Source organism: Thamnophis sirtalis, unplaced genomic scaffold (genome assembly GCF_051295495.1).
Source record: "Thamnophis sirtalis isolate CommonGarterSnake01/CBP01778 unplaced genomic scaffold, rThaSir2_p1.2 scaffold_2, whole genome shotgun sequence".
NCBI classification, from domain to species: Eukaryota; Metazoa; Chordata; class Lepidosauria; order Squamata; family Natricidae; genus Thamnophis; species Thamnophis sirtalis.
The window spans coordinates 155,870,005-155,887,205 of NW_028261382.1; the positions used below are offsets into that span (position 1 = coordinate 155,870,005).

General features: G+C 40.1%; 1 protein-coding gene across 1 annotated transcript in view; it reads left to right on the forward strand.

Annotated features, from left to right (window-relative positions):
- Nucleotides 1–1,114: 1,114 nt before the first annotated feature.
- The window catches only part of LDLRAD4 (low density lipoprotein receptor class A domain containing 4), a 302,586-nt gene continuing 286,499 nt past the window's right edge, over nucleotides 1,115–17,201 (forward strand). Inside the window, exon 1 of the mRNA XM_087707312.1 lies at nucleotides 1,115–1,246. The gene's annotated coding sequence lies outside the window, so the exon portion shown is untranslated. The remainder of the gene's footprint in view (nucleotides 1,247–17,201) is intronic.

The window sequence follows — 17,201 nt, forward strand, 5'->3', positions numbered from 1 at the left end:
TTTCTGGGTTGAACCACTGTTTATGGTTGTGCTGGCTGGGGATTATATGAACTGAAATCAAAACACACCTGGAGGATTCAAGTTTGGAGCATGCAATTGTAGAAAGTTATTCTCAGTGAAGGTCATCCCTAACTCTAGAAATATGCATTTGAACGGGCTTCTTTTGGAGCTGCAAAACCTTTTTTTTCCCTTGCCGGATGGAAAGAGTCCTAAGGAGTGCCTTATTTGGTGATGTGCTATATGAGCAATTGAATAACATTCTCTATACGGTCCTTTTTAAAAGTATAACGAAGTAGGCTGGAAGAGGCGAGGATGACCCGACCGCCTCCCAAAAGTGCCCACAAATTTTCGCGCCCTAAGCAAGAAGGTCGAAAGTGAAGCGAGGCATCTTCCTGCTTTCGGTGAAGGCGCTTAGAACCGTCTCTAACGTGGAAGTTTGGAAGCTGGTTCCTTCAACAGATTTTGTTCCCCAATGTATTTCCCAGAATTTCCCCAAGAAATTCTCAACTTCCAGCCGAAGGAGAGGGGGGGGGGGGGAGGGAATTGACTTTGAGCCCGCGTCTTCGCTTCTGCATTGGCCGATGATGAGGCGAACTTAATGAACTACGGCCAAGCCACAGCCTTCCCTTTTGACGGGGGATATTTTTCCCCCGGGGTGGGTGGGAAAACAAAGCTCCCCGAATAAAACAGATCTGCAGCCTCGACAAGCCTGCAGAGGAGTTTGTCCCAGAGTGGCAGAGCACCGGGTTAGATTCCCTTTGCCGAATGGGGATACGCCGGAATGTGACCAAAGAAGAGGCCCTGCAACCGGTGAAAAGCCCCCGCGGGAGAGGATAACTTTTCTTCCTTCGCCACTGGGCCAGTTGGCGGGCAGAGACCGGTCCGGCTCCTTTGCACATCCGACCCTGCAGGTGTCAGTAGAGGCTGCGAATAGGCGCGCGAGGGGCTGGGCAGGAAGCTCGTCCCCCCTCCCCCCGCCGCCTCCCTCCCGCGGCCCCGCTCCTTTCTTCCCGCGGCTCCGGGTCTGCTGCCTGCTGTCACGAAGAGCCAGACTAGCTGCAGCCGGGCAGCAGCCGGGGAGGGACGGGAGGGGGCGGAGGAGCCGGGAGCAGCAGACGCAGCCTCCGCGCGCAGGAGACAGACTGAAGGGAGGAGGAGGCGGCGGCTGCGAGGGTCTTCAGCTGCTCTGCGAAAAGGCAGCCCTCCGCCCGGGGGCGGCTGAGATGGAGGGGCTTTCGGAAGGAAGGTGAGTGCGGACAGCCTGGCGGGCTTTTCCTTCTCCAGCCTTTGCCTGGTGGCGGGATGCGGCTGTCGCTCCCTGCCAAGGCAGACAGGAGTTGCTACTCCAGGACGACGACCTAGACAGCTAGCAACTAAGTGTCGGGCAAAGTGACGGGAGGCCCAAGTTTAAGGTCTGGGGCTGTTAAAGGGACCAGGCACTGCCGGGCTTGCTCTGGGGAAGGTACCTCGCCTTCTCCTTTGTGCCTTTGGGTTGCTGCCGACCTCCCGGGCTGGGCAGCCGAAGTGCGCGCGGGAGACGAGGGGATGCGCGGATGCTGGCAAGCAGGCGGGCAGGTTTCCCGCAGCGAAAGATGCGGTCGGAAAACGTCGGTTAGATCAAAAGCCCGGAGGTTTAGACTTGACAGCGGCCGTACTTCTCCAAACTGCCCATGCCCGGGAAACTTGGCCACATTTGGACTCCTCGCCTATCTTTCAGGAGGCGAAACGAGAACAGGAAATGTAGAACGGAGTAACCCCGCGGGGCTTACCCGCTCGTGTGCCTGTTACCCCCTCAGCCAGGCTTCTTTCTGGAGGCATGTCGCTACAAGAAGTTAGCCTCGTGCTATTGCTCTTTTATTTAGTTATAATGCGATTTTTTTTGTTCGACTTGACGAGGGCTTTGGGTTTCTCCGTGCGTGTCGTCTGCGTGCTCCTGAGTAAACTGTTTTTGTTGTCTCATCCTTATATGGTAAATAAAGCCAGAAAGACGAAAGGCATGTGGTTGAATTGATAGTTTAGATGGGCTGCTCTGGAGATCTTGGGGATCTTTTCAGCGTTGTGAGAGAATGGGAGCTGCATCTCATGTAATTTATAAGTAACTCTTTATAGCGTGGGACCACTGCATTACAGAAAAGGGAGGATTGATCTTATTTTTCAGATCAGTTTTTGAAGTACATGTGAATATTCTTGTCATCTTTGGGAAAGTTTTCAGTCCTTGACAGTAAAAACACACATCCACTTGGCTATGTATTCCAAAATAGTCTGCAGAAACTAAAGGGGTCTGTGTGCTATGAACTAAATTATGGAAAATGGAATCACATATGTAACTTTCATAGGAGAGGTGATAAGTGTCCATTTAAGACTGAACTAATGGGAAATCAATACTGGTAGAAATTGTTTTTTCTCTTTGTACATATATTTCAGTTTAGATATGCTTACACTTTTCTTTAAGTTCAGTTTTGTTATAAATGATGATAAATTTATATGATACTATTTATACTATAAATTTATACATGTTTATTTTATCTTACATATGTATAATTTTGCTTCCTTGATCATCAGAATACTTTAATGGCAAGGGTGTTTTTAAAAAGTTGAAATGAACATAGAAACAATCAGATAAGTCTGTATGTTGCTTTCCTATTTTGCCCTCCCTCCCCCAAAGAAAAGCCCAGAAACTGTCTTATGGTACACAGCTTAAGTTAAGGTGACAGGTATGTTTCTTTTAAAGTTTGACCATGTAATTTTGTCCAAAGATTTTATATATGTATGTATGTACAACAAAAATTGCTCCGCACATACACAGAAGCAAAAAACAAGATCAATGCTTTGTGGCATCCTAGATGAACTGGTTCAGGGGCACGACAGGCATGGGTCGCTGCTGGTTTCAGCAACCCAGGCCACCAAGCTACTGTCAGTTCAGACAAACCAATAAGAACCACCTCTGGTATCCATGTTTACTTAGATGTAAATCCCTCCATGTTCAATACAACTGTAAGTACTTGTATGTAGTAGCTGACAACCCCTTGTAGTTGAAAGTCCCTGTAATGAGGATACTTAATGTTAGCAAATGATTCTTAATAGCTTCTTGTTTCTGATTGTTCTTGATTAGCATTTTGAATGTCCTTGCATTTCAAAGTTATTCTTGAAACACAGATTTATATTTGTCTAATCTGGTATAAGTCTCATTGAATGGAAATTTTATGTTTAGTTTTCTCCACAACTCTTTGCAGGTGGTACAGTTATTCTGGAGCTACTAGGAAGCATTTAAATACTGCGGCTTCCCTGTTACTAGAAATAAATGAGATATGTATTGGTAAAGACATTATGAAGGATAGCATAATTAAAACTGGTGAATGTCCCAACTTCATTGCCAGCTGAAATAGTGAGAAAATGTTCTGCATGTCTGTGTCCATAAAGTACAGATATTAAGTTACTGACTGTGAATGAGCTGCAAATTTGTATAGTGGCAGAATCTTAACTGCAAAACATCCTATATCCACAAATATGTATATGTGTTGTTCTTTAACATACTGTTTAATTCTACCATAATCCTTACATAATTATTTCTACATATGCACAGGTAATAGATATTCCTGTTTTATTAAATATTAACAATGTAATGGGATAGGAGAGGAAGAATACAAACCGGCAACTTTGAATACCAACTTATTTTTATCATAATGATAATGTGCATCTACAAATCTTTTTCTCCGCTTAAAAATGTGAGCAAAATCTGGCATAAAACTCCTTTTTGTGTTCTTTTTCCACTCCCTCAATGGTATCAATAGCTATGTGGCTGTATTTATGAATGGAAACATGTAGTAATACCAAAATTGGTGCCATGCTGCTCGCTTGATCTGCTGAAGAAGCAGTATGGGCAAAGGTGTGAGCACCTGTGCCCTGTCCTTGTGGACAATATGTCTTTTCCCCCCCTGCCTTTCCTAAACCTTTCTTTAATTAAACATTGGTGTCAGTGTAACTTATCATATTGGCAGACAAGCACAGAAAATTGATGTGTGAGTTCTAACCAATTTCGTTGTATTTAAGAACAATGACAATAAATATTATACTTATAATAGAGGTATAACACAGTTTAAGGAAAAAAGAAAAAAAATCCTTTAAAAAATCCTAACCTGTTCCACTTTCTCAGAATCATCCACCTTTTTAGTGTAACTCTGATTCCTTAGGGTCATCAAAACATTATCATGTTTAAATTAATGTTCTGGTTTATATACTGTTCTAAGCCATTGTTTGCTTGGACATTAAAAAAAAACCCCATTGGGTGTACTCACCCAATAGGCCAAAAACCATAGTTTACAAACTTTCTGCCCAAATCAAATGAAACGCATTATAGCTTGTTTAAACCCAAATAGTTTCTAAGATATATTCCCTATTTAGGATCTCAAATTCTTATAGTTCTCAAGTCAAAATAATAATGGTATATCTTGATAATTCGTTACTAGGAAGAATGAATGAATACTTTAGTATGTTCTTTGACCAGTAAGCAGCTAAAATATATTCAGCCTAAACATATATTAATGGATATAAGGTAATAGTAAAATAGTTAGAATTCAAGATATTTAAGCTTTTTAAAAAATGCCCTAAATTTTCACATACTGGTAACTATTTCAGCCCTGAAGTTTCTTGGATATGTTGAATTCCCTTAACTCCCAAATAAAATGCTGTAATTGAATACAGTATATAGCTTTTGAACATCTATCTGCCAATAGATATTGAATAGAAAGTGTATCTGGATAGCCCGAAAGATTTTAAAAATAAAGGCTAATTTATTTTTAGAAGAGTCGGAACAAAATTTACCATGTAGAACATTGTTTTAGTGGCTCCTGGTTTATCTGGACAAAGTTTCTAGATCAGTGGCCCCCAATCTTTTGGACACCAGGGACTGGCTCCACGGAGAAAGGTTTTCCATGGACTGGAAGGGTTATTAAATGTTTATGCAGATTCTTAGTTATCCAGGCCATGGTTATCCCCAAAGGTGCTTTTTCAAGAGGCAACTGGACTTTCTCTCTCTCTTCTTGGAGAGCTGAAGAATAAAAAAGCTTCTTGGATGAGAAGCAAAACATCTTCAAGGAAAAACCAGAAAGTCCAGTTGCCTCTTGAAAAAGCATCTTTGGGGCGGAGGGGTCGTTGTTTTGCATGATGCCTGCATCCTGCAGATGGGGCTTCACTTGTTTGCGTGGACCATTTCTGACATGCCATGACCCGGTGCTGGTCCATGGTCGGGGTTTGGGGACCCCTGCTCTAGAGCAGAGGTCTCCAACTTTGGCAACTTTGGAACTTGTGGACTTCAACTTCCAGAATTCCTCAGCTAGTGTGGCCGGTTGAGGAATTCTGGAAGTTGAAGTCCACAAGTCCTAAAGTTGTCAAGGTACAGGACTGGAATATTATAGTATCTATGGTAAATACCTATGAAAATTTGGCATAGACAAGATAAAATAATTGAGAATATATCTGGATTCCCAGTGTACAGGCCTTAAAATTTCCATTTAGGTTGTTCTGTGAATCTGTGTTGCTTCTTCTGGCTATCTAGACCTACCACTAATAATTGCTTAGACACAAAGCTGTGGGAATATAGTAACCTTAGGCATATAATTGTCCATGATGCTAGAGGGAGCAACCCATTTGGAGCCAAGTTGAGCCTTAGCAAAGCAAATGAAATAACTAGTCAGATTTTGGCTTCATTTCTAAACATCTTGGTTTCTAATCTCAGTGTCACATTAGGGACACATGGGGGAAGGAAAATAATGTTAAAAACACTAATTTTAGTTTTTCAAGAGACCTGAAGTTAAAATAAAAGCTTAATTATAGCCATAGAATAACTGTGGAACAATTTTTTTATCATTAACAGTCAGTTGAAATAAAATAAATAAATGAAATAAAATTCCATTTCTGTATCCAAAGAAATTTTAATATTGTTATGATACTTTTTGGGAGGCATGATTGATGTGAAGTTTTCATTCTGGAGGCTTGAAAAACTCCTAGATATTAAAGATATGTTATCTGCTTTACAGCATGATCATCTAACAATCATTTGTGAACGTCAGTGCTACTAGAAAAGATCATAACTTTTGTTTTTTGATAAATAGTAGCTAATTGTTCTTCTTTAGAGTGTTGGGTAAGAACCTTGACTGTTCTGAGCCCAATCTGGGTTCATCATTAGAAAGAGATCCCTACTGTTTGAACATGTTTCCCATTACAGCTTTTCTTCACATGCTTTATCTTACAGGTTTTCTGCTTTTTAATGTATGTTTCTCATGATTTTAATTGTTCAGTTGTTGACCTTCTATACATACACAATGCTTACTTTCAACAGTGAGACAATTGCGTTATTTTATTACCACCCACCATAATTTATTTCCTTCAGAGATTCTTGGATATTTGAGAATATAGATCTCCTAAGTACTGTAGACATTTATTAATGCTTTGTGATATCCTAGTAGCACAGCTACCATAGTTACTTGAGAGTTTTAATTATGCATTTATTATAATGGTTTTAAATAGCATTTCACATTCCAGGTTGATTTGCAATTTCCTCAGCCAAATCAGCTTTTAAAACAAATGTCCAAGGTGTTTTGGAAATTCTTGAGATATGCCTATGTTTAACACAATTAAGCATTCACATTTGTATGCCTTAAGTTTCATGTCTCATGTAGCAATACATAAACAAATTTAAAAACATCCTGAATTTCTTAGAAATTTGGAATAAATTCAGGAGAAAATTATGTTTCAGAGGAAAGATATAGTTGTACTTACTGAATAATTTCTTTTTTAATAATTGCCACTGAATGACTATTTCCTATACATGAAGCTGCCTTTTGCAATTTCTTCCACATGTCTTGGATAACAGTTCTAATCCCTTCTATTTCCACCTAGCAATCATACTGGCTGTTAGTCATTTGTGTTATAAACGAACATATCTGAAATATAAGTCTGGAAGAGAAGACCTAGAAACTCAATCATTATTGGCAATAACAAAAACATATATTTGAAAACCAATTTTTGCCAGTTGTACTCATTTAGCTCAGCTTTTTGTAAAGATTTGGTACCAATATATATGGTACCATATTGCTTCCAAGTTACTGGTTCTGATATGCCATTTGATAATGAACTATGCAAATGACTGTATACAATTTTCAAATGAAGGTTGTTATTATGCTAGCTGTAAGAGATGTATGAGTACTTTAAACAGAGAGAATGGGATCTTATTTGCAGGAGAAAAATCAAAAGGATTAACTACCTGTATCTTAAGATATTTTCATCTTGATTTTTGATATTCCTTAATTCATATATGAATAATTTTTAAAAAGCAAATGTTTTTTAATTATAATTGTTATTAAGCGGAATTCAAATTGCAAATTACTCTATCTTTTAAAAAAATGGTCATACTTATATCTCAGTTCCGTTCCTTGTGAACCTATATTATATAATAGTGTACAGTAGCTTTACTTGGAGATGTAACTTATATATGCAACTTTGGTTATACTGAACTGCTGTCCAGAGAGGATTTGAAATTATGAAGAAGTGAAGTAAAATTTCTCTGTAGAGTCAATTTTTTAGATTAAATGTGGTTGACTTTTCTAGCAGGAAAAGAACTGGAAAGAGTACGTGAAATATAATTTGATAATGTTCTTAGAATGCACTAATACTTAGTAAGGATACAGAATGTTTGCCATAAATCTGCATAAATACAAAATAATCCTAAAAAGACAGAGTAAGCTTTGTAATATTAATAGCCAAAATTGCTTTTTCATTCCTGTACTTTCCATTTGAGATGGGTAGACATCTTTTCAATTTGATTGACTGATTATTGACTGTTATGTCCTCAGTATTGGTGTGTTTTTCTTCATCTACCTTGTTTAATTAATTCTCTGTGAGGGAACAGAATTTGTGTTTATTTTATAAGGCTGCAGTCATGCTGAATAATTTGACTTGTAGTTTTAAACAATTTAACATAATTTGGCTTACTTTTGAGAAGTCACGTACAGAATTGCTAGATGAGAAAGTTAGAGGTAAGTTGATTTTTAATATCCTGCCTAACTCTTTAACCTATGAATGAGTGTACAATTATGTTGCATCTGTGCCAATTTGCATAATTTACATTATAATTACAAGATGTACAAAGCCTTATTTATGGAAACAGTTTTAGAAAAAATGCTCACTTATTTCACAAATTGCTTGGGAATTATGTATTATTAATGTCCATTCTGTTTCTGTTTTTGGCTTTTAAGTAGATCTTGATAGTATAACTGGTTTCAATAGTTGCTTTGTACAGCACTGCTGTCTGTTTTTGACCTCTCTTGGCAGTGTTCTGCTCTAATTCTTGTCTATATTCAAGGCTTTGATATTTCTAGCCTTTTTAAGGTTTCATTTTCTCTCCATTTTTCTGAAACAGTGGTTGTACCGACAATAGGGGCTAAAAAGAGCTTAGTGAGACAAAATAAGAATAAAAATAAACAGCAGGAACTTGTCATATATTTGTTTCTTTGTCTACATACTTCTTTTTCTGCATTTGATATAATCTATGGGGTATATGTGAATGTTCTCCAACATTTAGCTACAGGCTTAATTTATCAAGGCAGATTCAGATGTGCAACTTTTCAGCCTTTCACATTATCAAAGAAGGAACATGCTTGTACTCTGACTGATTCATGCCCTTATTTGAAGCCTTCCTTATTGGTGTATTAATTGGGGAAACAGCAGAAAGACAAGCTTTCCTTACTGGCAAATAGTTACATACCTGTGACGCTACTCTCTAACTTATAAAGTGGAAAAGGGGGCTGTAACAAAGAATCCAAGGAATAATATAGGTATACAGGTAGTCTTAGTGAGGCAGTTGTTAAGATAGCTGCACCCAATTTTACAACTTTTTTTGCTACCATTGTTAAGTGAATCATGGTGTTAGGTGAATTATGTGGTTGTTAAGTGAATTCAGATTCCTCCATTGATTTGCTTGTTGGGAGCCCACTGGGAAAGTTGAAGATGGTGATCACATGACCCAGGAACGGTATATGCCTGTTGCCAAATGGTCAAATTTTCTTCACATGACCCTGGGAAATGCTATAACGGTAATAAGTGCAAGAAGTTTGCTTAAATTTCTTTGGTTCACTAAAGCAGCAATGTGTGCAAGAAATGATAGATTTGTCAGACTATTATGTGACAGTGCAAGCCTGTGCTTGCCAAAATCCAGACAGTCTGTCAACATTACATGTTGGAGATAAATAAATTACTGTGTCTTAAGACAGAAATGCCACTGCATTTGATGTAGTTCTGTGATACATACTTATAGATTTCTGCTAATACTGTGTATTCCAATGAGATCGGGTAACAAGTTTAGCACCTATTTATTTATTTGTTTGCAAGCTAAACTTTTATAATGTCTCTTGGTTATTTATGGACAGTATAAACAGGTAGAACTGATTTTCTAAGATCACAATTTAATATGATAACTCACCATAACTATTACAATTCGGAAAATATTTTGGAAAGAATCAGGAGGACTGTAGTTATGGATTCTCAATTTTTGCATTTTGGTAGTCAGAGTTCCCTTCCTGTCTGGATTGAAGTGATTTGAACTAGAATTCAAAAGCTGGAATTAATAGTAGTCATTATTACAGGAAAAGTAAAAATTTCAAGAATTACAGTAAATATTGTTTTCAAATGAGATCCCATATATGATCTCTATATGTTGGTATATCTCTATATATTGCAATTTTAAGGTGCAAAACTCTTGTCCACTTTCTCCTCCTTTTTCTGTGCAGAGTGTTGATTATCTTTGTCATTTTTTGAAATACTAGCAGTCTTCATCTGTTTTTTGTTGTGGTAAGTGTCAGTCTTCTTACTGTGTGAGAAGTAACTTTCACATCTGCCTGGGACTTGCTAGTGGCAGACTTAAAATTAATTATTGTAAATTATTTTTTGTTTTGAGTATTTTATCTGCCTATCAACTTGAGTTCCACAGCTGTATGCACAATTTTAGTCACCTCTAGTTAGGTTGTAAATTTTAGTGAATCCTTAAATGAACAAAAGCTGACACAGTCTCTGTATGGTAGGAAATTAAACATACTATAAACATTGCAGGATCCAATTTGAGTTGGACAAAGGTTTATTCTTCCAAGCTTTCGGGCTTGAGCACATCATCAGGGAACATTTCTCCCTTCAGAATATGTGCACTGGGCTGTTCTACACATTGTATTTATATAGTTCCTGGATGTATAAAGCTTTTGGTTGTTAATTAGGATGTTGAGGGCTGGCTATTAAGTCATTAATTGTTGTTTTCTTGTTCCTACACTCCAAAGTGCTTGATATGTTGGTGGTAAATCAGCACTCCTATTGACTGACAAAGGGGGTCCAATGATTTCTCTGGTTGTCCCTGCTCAGTCAACAATTATAGTTGTGAAATTGAACACATGTCATTGTTCATTACAATGTGAAGCTACCAATGAGTTTGGGTCTCTTCGTTTGACTGCTCTCTCATGTTCTTGCACTCTGGTGGTTAGCTTCCTCCCCATCTGTCTCACATAGTGGCAGGGCATTCTGTGCTGGGAATCTGATAAATGTACATTCAAAGTTTCTCTCAATCCTTACAGTGCATACTTAGGAGCTGAGGGTACGGCGGCACAATGAAACAACAATTAATGACTTAATATCCAGCCATCAACACCCTAATTAACAACATTCAAGGGGGTCAGACTTTGCCCTCTTGTGCCTGTACAAGGACTCCAGACTTATTCCCCGCTTGACTCCTCTCTCCCGGACTCTACCAGTCTCTCTCCAGCACTAGTGTTTTCTGGTTGCCCGAATACCTGTTTCATCTGTAGCTCCTCTTTGTTCTTCATTCAGTTACCATCATTACTCTTTGTTTAAATTTTACCCTTATTTTTGTAGCAGAAATCCTACCTTGCTGAACTCAAAAAGATATTAGAATGTATACTCTATTTTTGCTTTCTCACCATGAAACTATTTGTGCTTTATGTTACCCATGGGGGAAGCTCTGAAACTGAGAGACAGGAAAGCTGTTATAGAACATCTTTTGACACCTTCATTTTACCAATGAGCCTGGACTGAAGTGTTGCAGAATGTGCATTAATTGAACAACAACAAATCCATTCTGGATTCTTAATGTGAGATGTTGAGAAGGTACTTAAGGATTTCTGATACTCCAAGATCTGTATGAAGGCAGAACCTTTTATTTAAAATTCCCAATTGGAATATTTGTTTGATTAAAGAAAGTCATATCTTTTCCTAGTAATGATCCTTGAACATGCAGGCAGGATTTGAAATAATGAAATTTGTAGTGGTGAATGCAAAACACATTTTGTTTTAAACAAAAAACAAATCATGTTCTAGGAGTTACGTTGAATAATTTGGCAGAAACAAAATCTGGAACATTTTGATTATTTTGGATTTTGGCTGAAATATAAAACGCTGTACAGAGAAAGACTGATAAATGTCACTCTCTTCTCTCTCTCAGCAATTCTCACTGACTAGCATGCCTTTGATTTTTCTGAAGTAATTCTAGAATATGACAGATTTTTTGTTCATGTTCTTGCAAGATAGCTTTTTTTCCCCAGGATCTGAGCAGTGAAAAGGTAATTTGCCTTTCAGCCAAACAGTTTTTTGTTTCAGTTTAGTTAATTGCTGTTTCTGTTATTAAGTAGTGTCATTGTGTGCATATTATATTTTAGGTTTTTTATCCTCTATTATCGGTATTCAAGATTTTTTTGAAAGTTAAAAAGAAAGATCAAGGGCACACATTTTGGCTACCCGGTTGTTTCTACTAAACTAAATTGAATATGCACTTTGAAAGGCTGCTTTGTATGGTGGTAGTCCTTGTCCCTCTACTCAGAGCAAGAAAGAATCAACCTCATAAATTTTGTAATTGTCTCAGCACATTAACACAAACTCCATTGCTAAAAGGCTGAATAGAAAATATTAGTTAGCAATGACATCAAAAGTTCTGAATGTGTAAATGTAGGGTATTTAAGTTAAAAATGCACACTTAAATGTAATTATTGGCAGCATGGGTCCTATGAAACAATTCACCCTGTAAAATGGTAAATTACCAGCCTACTTGCTGACAAAGCATACTTCTGGTTCTGTTTTAAAAAACAAAAACGTAATGTGCTACAGGCTACACTTGTTTGCAGAACGTTGGGTTTAGAGTCAAAATCTTAGGCTTCAGGATAAATAAATAATACTTTAATTGCCTAGGTCTGTTTTCAGAAAGTATGTCAGAATATAAAATCAACAGATTAATTAGACTTCAATTAAAACAGCATTAGTGTATAAAGTGTAAAATTGCTGCTGTAAAAGTTTTATTCTTAGGTGGCACAAATGTATTCTTTTCGTACTGTTAGACTTGTTAATAGCAGGCATTCAACATGCATTTAATTGGATAGTTAATGGCACATATGGTGTTTATAAGAAATACACCTTTGCTGTATCAAGGAAAAATGGGCATACAGAGGGTTTTTTTAAAAAGGCATTGCTATGGGTCAAAAGAAAATGTTGTCTATCATATGGTTGTGCAGTGTGTTTGAATGGTATTTAATAATAGTAATTCATTAAGTTTATATGCCGTGTGACTTCCAGTGGCTCTGGGAAGTTTACTAATTGTTAAAAACACTAGAACAAGGAAAATACAACAATCCAAAAACAATCCAAAACAAAGGAAGAGAGATGACAAAGAACGCAAACCTAGATGTGAACAAGGGAAAGGAAGAAAAAGCTGTCAGTTGCCTTTGTCAAAAGCCCTGGGCAAAGACGTGTGTTATCAAGGCTCTTCAAAATACCAATGGTGGTGGTGGTGGGGGAAACGGGGACATTCAAAGTTGGTAGAATCTGATTCTGAAGGGCAAGCACTGCTACAAGTGCACTTCCAGGGTCCTGATAAGTGTATTGTTTAATCAATGGATTATGCCAATCCTGCCAGATTGAAGATAGTAGATAGATTGTTAGATAGTATAGGAAACAGGGATCCCTCATGTAACCAGATCCTATGCCTTGTAGCACTTTATTCGTAAAGACCAGCACTTTGAATTGTACCAACATAAGAGCCGAGGTGGCGCAGGGGTTAGGGTGCAGTACTGCAGGCCACTTCAACTGACTGTTATCTGCAGTTCAGCGGTTCTAATCTCACCGGCTCAAGGTTGACTCAGCCTTCCATCCTTCCGAGGTGGGTGAAATGAGGACCCAGACTGTGGGGGCGATATGCTGACTCTGTAAACCACTTAGAGAGGGCTGAAAGCCCTATGAAGTGGTATATAAGTCTAACTGCTATTGCTATTGCTACCTAAAAGCAAATTGGAAACTAGTGCAGCTTGCAAAGCAGAGGTGTTAGGTGGGAAAACCTATGCATGGCTATCATTGCTTTGGAGCTGTAGTCTGTACCAACTGGGTGGGCTTCAAGGACAGCCTCATGTACAGTGTATTGCAGTAGTCAAGCCATGAAGTGACCAGAACATGGATGACTGTCTGAAAAGCTCTCTCTTGCCTCCAGTCTTGAATGTTCTGTTCTGCTGTACTTAGAAATAGAATAATATTTCCTTATATTTAATCTTTTTCTAGAAAGATTGATGCTAAATAATAGCATAAAATATTTTTAGGTTTTTATATGACTGTTAGCAGGATAATATAGGTTAGCTTTACATAATTCAGTGCTCTTGACAGGTGTAAAATGCTTCCAAAAGATATGTTGGCTGTGAGTAATGAAAGTTATAGTTCAACACATTTTGAAAACAACAAATTACCATATTTTTGCACTATAAGATGCAGTCCCCCCCAAAAAAGTGGGTGGAAATGTCTTATAGAGCAAATATTATGGCAGGGGAAAGGCGGTTGGTGTGACAGTGACACCTGTCTCCGCTGCTGCCATTTGCTGCCACCGGTGAACACTGGAGCCTTTGCTTCTGAGCAGCTGATCGGCGGTTGTATCAGCCTCCCAGACTACCACTGATCAGTTGTTCTAGGCAGCAGGGATCACTGGCGATCACTGCAGTCAATCGTTGCCACTGCCTCCGCTCACCACCGATGCAAAGTGCCGCTGCTTGCTGCAGCTGCATGGTGACAGCGATAGGCAGTGGCAGCAACAAGTGGCAGCAGCGATCCCCGCTGCCTAGAACAGCTGGTCAGCGGTATTCTGGAAGGCTGATACAACCACCAATCAGTTGCTCGGCAATGAAGTCTCCAGCCAAATGGTTGTTGTGAATCATGTGGTTGTTAAGTGAATTCAGATTCCTCCGTTGATTTGCTTGTTGGGATCCCCACTGCTTAGAACAGCTAATCAACGATATTCTGGGAGGCTGATACAACCACTCGGCCGTGAAGGCTCCAGTGTTCCTTGGTGGCGGCGGCGGCAGGAGTTCAGCTAAGTTGACTGGTGCAACAGAGTGGAGCCCTGACAAGTCACGTGCTGAAGCTGACCAGGCTGTTTGCTGTAAGGATGCTAGCGAGATGAATACCGGATGGATGCTGGGAGGCAGAGGCAGATTTTTTTTCTTGTTTTCCTTTTCTAAAGCTAATGTGTGTCATGGTTTGGTGTTTCTTATAGTGCGAAAAATATGGTAAATATGGAAGTTACAGTCTAAATTTTTCAGTATTATTATTAATGCTAGTGAGCCTTTTCTCAGATCTGAAGTCTGAAACGTATTTGTATTTCAGGCAAATTATTGTCTCTGAAATCACTCTGAAAAATGAAGAAAACCCTGAGCCATAAAACAATGCTGACATACCTTAGCGCCTACATGATAGGTTGTAGATCTGTCCACAAAAAATACTGATTTGGAGGAAGTGCAATATTTTCCTTTTGCCCTATAGCAAACTTAGTTTTTCTTTTATTTTCAATTGCAAATAGAAAAGTTAATTGTTTTCTCCTTGATTATGGATTATGGATGTCACCTTTCAGACAACTAAACAGGAGAAGAAATACAGAATTATTTCTGTGTAATAAGTAATGCACCTAGTAAACCTCAAGCACCAAGTAGCCAGTTGTCTTTGGCTATGACAAGGCTCACTAGTGGCAAATAGTGTTTCTTTAGATTGAAAAACTAACATGTGATTTTAGCTAATTTCCACAAAAAGTACATATTTTTGCAGCCTACAATTGCATTTGCTTCTGAAAAAAAGTCAGAAAAGAATAGGACACTTAACACGAAGAAAGTGTTAATGAAACCCACTTTATCAGTTCTCCTGTGCGCTGCTTGGAGAGTCCAAGCATGGGTTAATTCTGACTGTCCTGGACTGAATTGAAGAACTTTAGCCACACCTCCTGTGCTGGCACCTCAGATTTTTCAATTCAGTCTAAGCCCAGTGGACGTGTTACAACGTGGTTCCTATATAAAACCTTGATTGGAGTCTCTAAACTAGCCTTCATTCTGATTATATTCCGGTTACAGGTCAGTGAACGTTTTAAAATTGTTTTTCCTTCAGTTGCATCGATCTGCGAACTGACATGTCCTGAGCTTCGCTTGGGCGCGTAGGGCTGTTGGGTGACAAAGGGCAACGCAGGAAGGTTGGAGCACCTATGCCTCCCTTGATTAGTGGTCTTCTGGGTGGAGTGGCAGTGGTTACGGACCCGGCCACTTGCATTCTCGCCCATCACTTCGGAAGTGGTTTCGGAAGCCTTCCGATGGGTTTCCTTGTTGCGGCGGCCATTTTCCAGCTAAATTGAAGGCAGTGGCCATTTTAAATTGAGAGTTTCCCACCTTTTCAACATGGCAGCCATTTTGTGGCCATTAATTGCATCGTGTCGGAGACAGCCAAAGCCAACTTGCCGCTTCTCTTTCTTGCTGTCGCCTGACTATCCCTGCCTTCAGCAGAGAGCTGTGAGGGTCTCTTTGTCCAGCCATACGGCGAGTTTTCTTCCCCACTATCAGTGAGGCTTGTCCCTCAGAGTGCCTGCAGTAGCTTTTGACCATTCCTGGCCATACTCCTGCTTTGCCACATGGGGAGCGCTGGGAGCAGTTGGGCTCGCGCCTCGTGACTTGGCCTACCATCACTGCCTGTCTCCTTGCTCCTTCCTCAGGACCTTCCACAGCCCTTGGTCTACCAGATGGTGAGTGCAGCACATTTGCCTGGACAAGGATACTACTTATCTCCTACCATGGCAGAGAACCCCCGATGAGGCAGACCATCCAGTTCCCTCAACCAGTAGGGAAGTTGTTAGACAGGCGAGCAAGGCAGCCTCAGAGGCCCTTAGCAGGTACCATCAGGCTGGGGGGAAGAAGCAGGCCAGTTCTCAGGACAAGGTGGCTCTTAGGCGCCAGAAGGTGCTCGAAAAGCAATTTGAGAAGGCTCAACACACAGTTACATCAACTGCAGAGCCTCCCATAAGGAATTCACCCCAGAAGTCATCCCCTGTTGCCATTGAGCAGTCCGTAGCACTGAGTTGGCCTCAGCCCCCTTCAAGGGGACAAAACTCTTTGGTGAGCCTTGGACCCGGTTCTCATTGAGAACAAAGATAAAAAGAAAGTAATGGCTTCTGTTTCCAAGAAGGCGGAGCGCAAAGGCTCCGGATACTTCAGGAAACAGTCCTTTTGTTGCTCGGAGGCCTCTACCAGCTCAGGACAGTTCCATCATCCATATGCACAGGGTCCCAATCGGTCCCAGGACCGTCAGTCATTTCGGGATAGGGGCCGCAACCAATCCTTCTCAAAGTGCCCATACCGTAGAGGTTCCAGTTCTAGGCCATTACATCACTATAAGTGACGTCCAGAGGACGGCTCCCATTGGAGGCTGCCTGCAGTTATTCCAGGCGAGATGGGAGCAGACCATGTCAGACCAGTGGGTACTCCAAACCATCCGACTGGGTCTGACACTGGAATTCATCTCCTTCCCCCCGCCACTTCATCTGCTATCCCACTCCCTCCTCCCCAGCCAAAAGGTCCCTGATGGAGCAGGAGATTCAGCACCTTCAGGAGATAAGGGCCATAGAATTAGTGCCAGTGGGACATGAAGGGTCAGGTTTCTACTTCATCCTGTTCCTGGTCCCAAAGAATCAGGAGGGTGGAGGGGGATATTAGATCTCAAAAAGTTAAATTACCATCTGGCGTATAAACACTTCAAGATGTAGTCCCTCCAGTCAATTCTGGGCTGCATCAGACCGGGAGATCTGCTAACGTCAATAGATCTCTGGGAAGCGTACCTCCACATCCCAATCCAAAAGGCCCATCGCAAGTTCC